Source organism: Engystomops pustulosus, chromosome 1 (assembly GCF_040894005.1).
Source record: "Engystomops pustulosus chromosome 1, aEngPut4.maternal, whole genome shotgun sequence".
Lineage (NCBI taxonomy): Eukaryota > Metazoa > Chordata > Amphibia > Anura > Leptodactylidae > Engystomops > Engystomops pustulosus.
The window spans coordinates 220,834,777-220,843,588 of NC_092411.1; the positions used below are offsets into that span (position 1 = coordinate 220,834,777).

At 39.4% G+C, this 8,812-nt stretch overlaps 1 long non-coding RNA gene across 1 annotated transcript; it reads left to right on the top strand.

The window, feature by feature from the left end:
- Positions 1 to 2,234: 2,234 nt before the first annotated feature.
- On the top strand, positions 2,235 to 7,463 carry LOC140104915 (uncharacterized). The gene is made up of 3 exons (XR_011850456.1): positions 2,235 to 2,292; positions 4,992 to 5,091; positions 7,326 to 7,463. It is a non-coding gene; the product is annotated as an uncharacterized lncRNA (long non-coding RNA).
- Positions 7,464 to 8,812: the final 1,349 nt, after the last annotated feature.

Below are 8,812 nucleotides of genomic sequence, written 5' to 3' on the forward strand. Positions count from 1 at the left end.
CTCTCTACCATATGTTCAGTCAAGGAGATGTTCTAAAAACACCATGGTTACCTTAGTCATGGTAGCCCCCATAACACTCTCTATAACTAGATAACCCAACCGGCAACCATAGCACACCAACCTTACAAAACATAAGAGGCAAAGTGTGAGGAGTTCTGAATAGTGTTGGAAGAAATCTCTCTCCATGGAAGACCTCCTATTACAAAAGCAGGTGGTCTTCACCTATACATCTGCACTTATGTCTGTAAAACAGGATTTATCTTATATTTCCCAATCTCACAACACCAGACTCCACACGGTACCCTTAGTCATGGCTCCACATGGTCAAGGGGTTTCTTTCTCCCCATGACTAAGGGTACCATGTGTACCTGAAACGCATAGGTTTTTTCTTCCTCCACATGGTCAAGGGGTTATGCTGTATATACTTTTTTATAAATGTCTTCAATTAAGTCTGAACGGACAAGAATTTTTTATCCATCACTGCTGCAGAGTTCCTATTTCTTTGCCTACGGCTATGAAATACGTCTTAGTGAATCCCCAGCACATGTGAACGGCTTTAATTCCCTACTATTGCCTCAAATTTCAAAAGCAGGATAGTCAGCATCAGGGAAAGTTTCAACCTTCAATCCCTTCAACCAACTCAGAATATCCAATGTCCCTCCCATTTAACAAATTATCTACCCTTACTGATTAGAAAGTTTTCTCCATGCTGTCAACCTCACACCTCAATACTTGTGCATTTGACCGAATTCCATGGTATCTTATCCCCAACTTTAATACTGTACCTGTACGTATCTCTTTAAGTTTATACCATCCACTTTTCACTATTCCATCTTCCTTCAAGCATGCAACAGTCTCCTTGTCTAAACTATTTCTCCATTTGTTTCAAAACTCTGGTGTGGCTGTGAGCCGCCATTTTGAGGAAGATCGTTGCATGCCATGACATCATCAGGAAGTGACCATCCATCCCAAAATGGTGACACACAGCGACACATGTTAGTGCGAACATTACGGTTTAGGTAATTGAATGAAGTCAGCGTGCTGGTCCCATTTTCACATTTGACATGATTTTTGATGATGCCCATAAGTAATTCATACAGATTCACCATAGATTTTCATGCATATTTTGCTACAGATTTAACCGAGAATAGGCATTATGTGTACATGCAGAAGAATTCATTGCTTTCCTAAAGCACAGTGGTTGCATCATCTGAATTTCGGGTTTTAGCTTCAACATACAGAAGATACGTAGTCAAAATCTGGACATGTCAAGTCAAACACTTGAAACCAAATAATTCTACTGCAATTCATTAGGATTTCATTGATTGTGGCTTACTGAATTGATAATCAGGGGGTTACTAATAAGTACATGCAATTACGTCCTTCCATTCAATAAACTCTCATCTTTGTTAGAGGAGTCCAAGAGGGATACGTAATATACTTCCCTAGACTTGTGACTCCTTAGAAGGAAAGATTGCTGTCTGCAATCCCCGTTGGGGGTACACAATGCTTCCTTCGGCTCACTTAACATTATATTTTGTGTGGGGGGTAAGAGAATTAGTGAGAACACTTGTGCTTACTAGTTTAGCTCACAGATGAACTCTTTTAGAGTGAACCTGTTACTAGTTGTTTGTAAAATAGGAAAACCTATTTATATTTAGGAAGGGACCATGACCTTTTTGCATCTTTACTTAGCCGACTAGTACACAGATGGTAAGAAAAGTAGATTTTATTTTTACCTGATCATTTTGTAAGAATGTGGAAATGTGTCTAACGTCTTATAAATGTAACACTTTTTTTTTGAATTTTAGTACAAATTCTTTCTTATAAGGAATTTTAATGCAACATTTTCTCATGTGAACAGAGAGCTTGCATCTGGGAAATCACAACCTTCACACATAATTCTGCTTGCACCATATACAAAGATTCCTGCAGTTCAAAAGAGAGAGAATTTTTAGACCATGTGGTTTAAATCAATAGTTTATGAAGTGGGAAAAGCAAGAGTCTCACAGAAATGCATGGAAAAAATGAGCACAGTGCAGAGGTAACCACACAGGCTTATGGCGGGGTATGAATTTAGAAGAAAAAGTATGAACCACTCTCAGCAATGATTGAGAGAACTATACAAAACTGGGATAGAGCATACTGACACTTTATATTTTAGGGGTTTTTTATTTCAATGGATTTGTGGTCCTGTGAAAAATTTTTAGAGCCCGTTCTTTTTGTTCATGTTTGCAGATCATGGACAACAAAAGAAGTCTGAAAAAAACATTGATGATGTTGGAGAACCAGGTAACTGATGTTAAACCATCACATTTTTATTTTTGTGAAGATTTTAAAAAAGCATAACAATAAAATAGCATATGGACATGAAAAGAAAAAGAAGCAAATCACAGGGAAAGTGCACTATGTATAGTGTTACGCTCATGAGGATGGACATTGGAGATGGAGCAAAAGGTAAGCTATGGGTAATATATTTAATGTCCAGTTGACATATTAACATTATAAAAAAAATTCAATAAATAAAATTTAAGCAAACATTATAACATCTTTCTTTCAGCACCAGCTAATGCCACACTAGCCATATCTTGAGAAATAAATACTTAATAATGAATGAATCATAGCTAGGTGCTGGTGTGGGGCACCAAGTCATTATCTATTAAGAGAAGATGAAACGCAGTGAAATGAACGTGTGTAGGTTATGATTCCAATTACACTTACAATTATACAATTATAGTTGCAACTACACAATTCTCTCATGATACAATTGTGACATGGTCATGACATGGCCAAGAAGAGGTTGTGATGCTGTCCTGGGGTGGCCAAAAATTGCCCCACCCATGAATGTATCACCACTGCGTCTTTACCGCATCACAACAGCACCTTGTAATCATACCCCAAGAGCTGTTTCACACTAGCCGTGATCAGCCCATACTTATATATGATGCAAGAAATCCCTGCTGGGACTCTTTGCATCATCTAAAATAATGAAGCAACGAATCCCACCTAACCTACCTAGCCTAATGTATGGGACACTAAGGTTCAGGAAATTGTGCAACAGATCTGAACTGATGGAAATTTATACCTCTCCACACCTTGTTTCTGGCTCACAAAAACCTGAGAAAATTGCTGATGAATAATTTGTACCAGTTTATAGTTGCAGGCCAGTGTAATACCAAAAAAACCACAGCAACACTGTCACTGCAGCCTTTTAACTAACGAAAAGAAAACTCAGAAAAGAAAATTCAGGACACCACATGTCTCACAGGTTCTAGGCTTGTGCAACAAAACTCAACGTAGTCGGGAGTGTGCATTTGACAAACAGTAAAGCCATGAGTTAGCATGGGTTAGCACTCAAAACGCTTAAAATGTTAGCGCTCAAAATGTGTAGACTTTATTCTATGCTAGATGGTTACGACTTTTTATGGGTAGACACTAAAAGTAAAGAAAACGGGATTGGTCGATTGCCTGTGCCTAATCCTTTTTCTACAATTTGTTTACAGTAGCGTTAAAGGAGTATTCTCATCTGGGCATTCACATTTAATGTAATTCATCTGCCATATAGATACATTTCTTCAATTGGATGTTAGGAAAATGTACCGATATATAGAAAATTTATCATAAATGAAGCCATGTTGTACATTCCAAACAAGATTGTTGTCCTTGGATACAACCACCTCTGCTGGAATGATTGCACAAAGAAAATAATTGTTTTTGCATATAAAATGGCCAGGAATTACTGCATCTATTTGCATCTTTTTTTAAGGGACAACATAGCTATATTTATGGAAAATTATCTTCACAGAGGGACATTTTTTGATAACATCCAATTTCACAAATGTATGTACCGTATTTTCCGGGCCATAAGGCGCACCGGAATATAGTCCGATGCGCCTTATATATGTAATAATTCCATATATAAGGCGCATCGGACTATAAGGCGCAGGGTCGGGGGCGTGGCGGAGGTCCGGGGGCGGAGCGGAGACAAGACCCGACGGGACGCGACGGGACGCGATGCGGAGAAGAGACGCGGCGACGCGGGGAAGGTGAGTGGGGAAGGTGAGGGGGAGGTGGAGGAGGGCAGCGGACCATACTTACATAGACAGCAGATCTCCAGCGGGAACTGCAGACCACGCGGCAGAAGTTGTTCGTGCCGCGTGGTCTGCAGTTCCCGCTGGAGATCTGCTGTCTCCGGTCTCCGGTAGCGGGGACCTATGTAAGTATGGTCCGCTGCCCTGTGCCATACATAGGGCGCACCGAACTATAAGGCGCACTTTGGATTTCCAAGGAAATCCAAGGCTTTTAAGTGTGCCTTATAGTCCGGAAAATACGGTATATGGAAAATTAATAAAATTAAATGTGAATCCCAAGATGAGAATACCCCTTTAAACCTGCAGCATGTCTATAACTGATGTGGTAATTACAGGTGGATGTGAGACTTTACAAGACTAAGGTTTTCAACCAATGTGGGCTTGAGTATACATGCTATACATTGTATGAACGGGAGACCACAGAAATCTTTCTAGAAGCATACTGGTTTGTAGAGAGGATATGTCAGTCCTGTTGGGGCAAACTCCATGAATGCATATATGATGTAATTTATGAAAGTTAATAGAAGTAATAACAGTATACTGTACATTTGTTAAAAGTTTTTCTGTTCCCAGAATGATAAATTGCCTAGTGCAGTGAAGGGTGAAGAACAGTGAGGCAACAGTCCATTAACATATTAGTCACATCCACATAGTCACATCCACGCAAGCGAAACAGAATTATTAATGTAGGGACCATTGTATGGACGGGAATGTTTTATAATGATTGGGAACTTAGAGAGATAATATATAGTATTTATATAGTAAAAGTATTGACCATTAGGTTGTGATGTGTCGTTGCACTGACAAGCCAGCACATTATATTATATTTAAATAGACTTTCTACACATCTGCAGTTTTATTTTTTTCTATATGCATTTTATTTTTAATTGTGATCTTTAGCAGGTTCCCAGAGCCCATCTATCAAAAGACAAGGGGGTGAAGATGCAGGACATTTGATTTTAAGGAGAACAAGGCCTTTGCATCCATTTTTGTAAAACTAGTAAGAAAATTTGCTACCTTTGCACCATCTGACAAAATATCTTTACCCTAATAAGTGTTACCCAACCAGCATTTTGGGAGCCATATTTGGGGTGTGGCTCACCATACGTCTTCCACAACACAAATGCCCATGACAAAATGACCCATGTTTGCCCACAGTAAGTAAGTATCTGCAGTCAGGCAGGAATAGGCCCTCAGCTATGGAAACCACAGCCATGTGTATGTGCCCAGACACGAGCATGTGTGCTACTCATTGAATCCACGGTCTAAGGGTATCAAGCTTTGACCAAATGCACTGGCATTTGACAAGGCCGCCATATCCTAATCAACAAACCAGCCAATTTGTATGATCATTTTTGGGTCACATTCAATTTTTTGTAAATGTATTGTCCTCTATTTTCTCCACATTAACTAAACATGGCCAAGATGAAATTCTGCAACTCCATCTGCTGACCACAAAGTAGGTCGTTCCGAAAACTGATGGCTGCAGTTTTTTGCTGTTTCCATAATTTCAAGTGTCTGTAATTCCTATAGAGGTAAATAGGAGTTATTGAAACAGTATAACTGTAGGGCACCATAACTCTCACTTACAAAAAGTGTAATACAAAGCACTATATGCAGTTCTTTTGTTTCTGTCTAAAGTGATTTAATCTGCAATGGTGGTTCCTCACAAAGCCTAATGTGGACATGTGAGCAGAGCCTAAACATTTTCATGTGGCTCCCTACCAAAACTCTTTGTCTTATATGGCTCACATGTTACACAAGGTTGGAGACCTCTGCTCTAATAAATACCAATAGTCCAATTTAAATATATTCTATATAGTAAATTCTAATTGTAAATTTTAGAGTTTCTTCAACGATAACCCATTACCAGCTTTTACCCTACCGAACCGTTAGTCCCCTCAGGTAGAGTATGAAATGTCCTTTCTAAATTTGCTCTTTTGTATGAAATGTCCTCTATTTACCTATGAATAAAATTTCTCACCCAAAGTCAGGCTAATGGAAGTGGTTCCAAGGGGTGTCCCTTCAGAAGCCTCTATCTTCTCTAGATATCTAGAAATACTAAAGATAAGGATCTCATCTTTCAGATCATGTATGTTTCTGTGAGCTACAGAACCAGAGCTAAAAAAGATAGTTGGAAATGCAAGCTAAAGTAACTGCATCTGTGTCCAGACCTGTAGCTCACAGAATTGTAAGCTGGATCAGAAAGATATGATTTGCATCTTTTATATGACACAAAATCATATTTTTAGGTACTATATGACAGATGATATGGGCTTCTGACTCAAACTTGACTCAGCTCATGTGAAATGGGATGAAAGGAGTCATATTTGCTTGACTTTGGGGGAGATTTATGTGTACGTAGGTAAACCAGTGATATTCCAGGAAGAGGAAAATTTTAGAAAGGACATTTCATTGCCTTCTGTATGCAATATTGTAAGTATTTAGGCAGTGGTACCCCATAGGAAACTTACATTATCACTATACAGTAGCTCTGTATATCCTTTATGGGATGCTAGTACTGACCATCTGAATTTATCAATAGTGTTTAAGAGCGAACCATTTATAGTTGTAATCCTGTTATAGTTATACCCTTTCATCAAGACACTTGTTTTATTAAAAAAAAAAGGATTATTTCTGGGTTTTAATCAATTTAAATATATTTTACATAAGATTTTAGAGTTAACAGATTAATATAGTTTCCCAGAGAAAACTGACATTTTTGAGCATTTTCCAGTTCTGACTCTTAACTATCAAACACTTTGGGACTACTAGGGTTTGGTTGGTGAAGTAATCCTATTTATATAATAATAATGCCAATGACTATAACATCACTACACCCATAAATTAACAGCAGGCTGAATGTGATGCTCCAGAGAGAGGCACTCCCATGAACATTTTACTTTCCTATTCTTCTAGATCCTCTGTACATCAATGCAATTCATGACATGCGGATAAAGAGTCACTTTTCTGAATAGATGCATTATGATACACCCATAGAATCGGAAGGGGTATTCTACCTTACTGCCTCCAATTTCATAAGGAGACAACCAGGGTTATACAGAAAAAATATGGAGCCCCATATCAAAAGTCAGAATTTCAAAAGGCAAGGGTTAGCTGTCTTACCTTTTCAGAAGTCAGGACGCCCACCCCCCTCCCCAAAAATGGTAATGGTTTCCTATGATATAAATGTTGCTGTTATTTGGGTACTGGATTTTGTTTTCTATTTTTCAGGTGTCACAGCTGGCGGGTCAGGACATTGCCCTTGGGAAGAAGGAGCAGCTTGACGCCTCATGCTCAGGCATTCAGGCAAGCTGCACTTAAGAAGAAGTGCTAAAGAAGGATTCGGGTTTAAAATGCAAAGGTCAAAAAGTTGATGAAGTTATTAATGTTAAATTGTGCTAAATAAAACTGTTGCCACCCCACAATTTACCAACATGTTTAAGGGTTTTTACTTGGTAATGTAAGGTTGCTTGCCCACCAGGTGGTAATGGGATAAAATAGTCCCCACAGTCCCCCTATTTTTCTACCACCATAAGCTATCTAACAAACAGAGACTAAACAAATATTTTTTCTTATTAAAAACCCCCTTTTAAAGACCATTATTACCAATAATATTGGTAACCACGGTAGTTCCTTTAGGTACAAAAGATAGGGCTTTCACTTACAGGAAACAATGCTGAAGATCTGGCGAGGCAGGAAGGGAGGTGCCGGATTATAATGGTGAGACGGATAAGCCAGCGCCAATCAGGAGGAAGCTGGCCCTTTAAGTCTAGGAGAGCCAGCCTAGTTGGGAAGCAGGAGCATTGGAGAGGTGAGTCCGGGCCGGGGGCCACATGGTGTGCCTGCGATCCGTACCGAGGATTGCGGGTGCGGGCGTGATAAATACATTGTACATAAAACAACCAGGTGCAGTAGAGGGGAGGGGCGAGCACTCCTCACCCCTCCCCTCTGCCTAGAAAATTGAGCGGCCACAATCTGGCAAAGGATAGGACATATCCTATCAATTGCTGCATGGCTGTCCACCCAGGTCATAGTGTGGTGAGACATTTTGTGCACTGGTGCGGCCAAAACATGGTCATAATAACCATAATAACGGTTCTGTGCTTGTAGCCTTAGTATACCATAAAATAAACTAGAACTCCCCCAATTAACAATAAACATTGCCATCTAATGAATTTATATGTAGTAGCCCCCAGATTTTCAACCACTCCCATAGAATTGAATGGAGCAGCAGGAGGCATGCTCAACTGGCCACATCATTCAATTAGTAAGAACAAAGAGTGAGACTCCTGTTGTTGTTATCTAGGGGGGCTATTCTCAGCCGCAATCTCATCCCCCCCAAAACACTTTTATGAAACTCAACAAGGAGATATGACAAGCCTACAGATCACAGCTATAGAAAAGGTTGCTGCCCGCAAAAAAGGAGGATATAAGACACACAAACTCCAAAATAGAGAGATATATTGGATTCTAAAATTAGACAAACACTCACCAAAAGGATTAAACAAAAGATCCAATACTATATATTTCTACTAAAACATAATTCAATAATCGCCTTATCTATATTGATAAATATAGGGGCAGGATTAAGCGCTGCTACAGCGCGAAACGGACCATCGCCTTCTGTGGGCTCCTGCAGTTCATGTTCTCCCCTCCCGCAACTGTGTCTTTTTAACCATGATGAAATAAAGCCTTGGATTTTTTACTGGGTGAGTGCC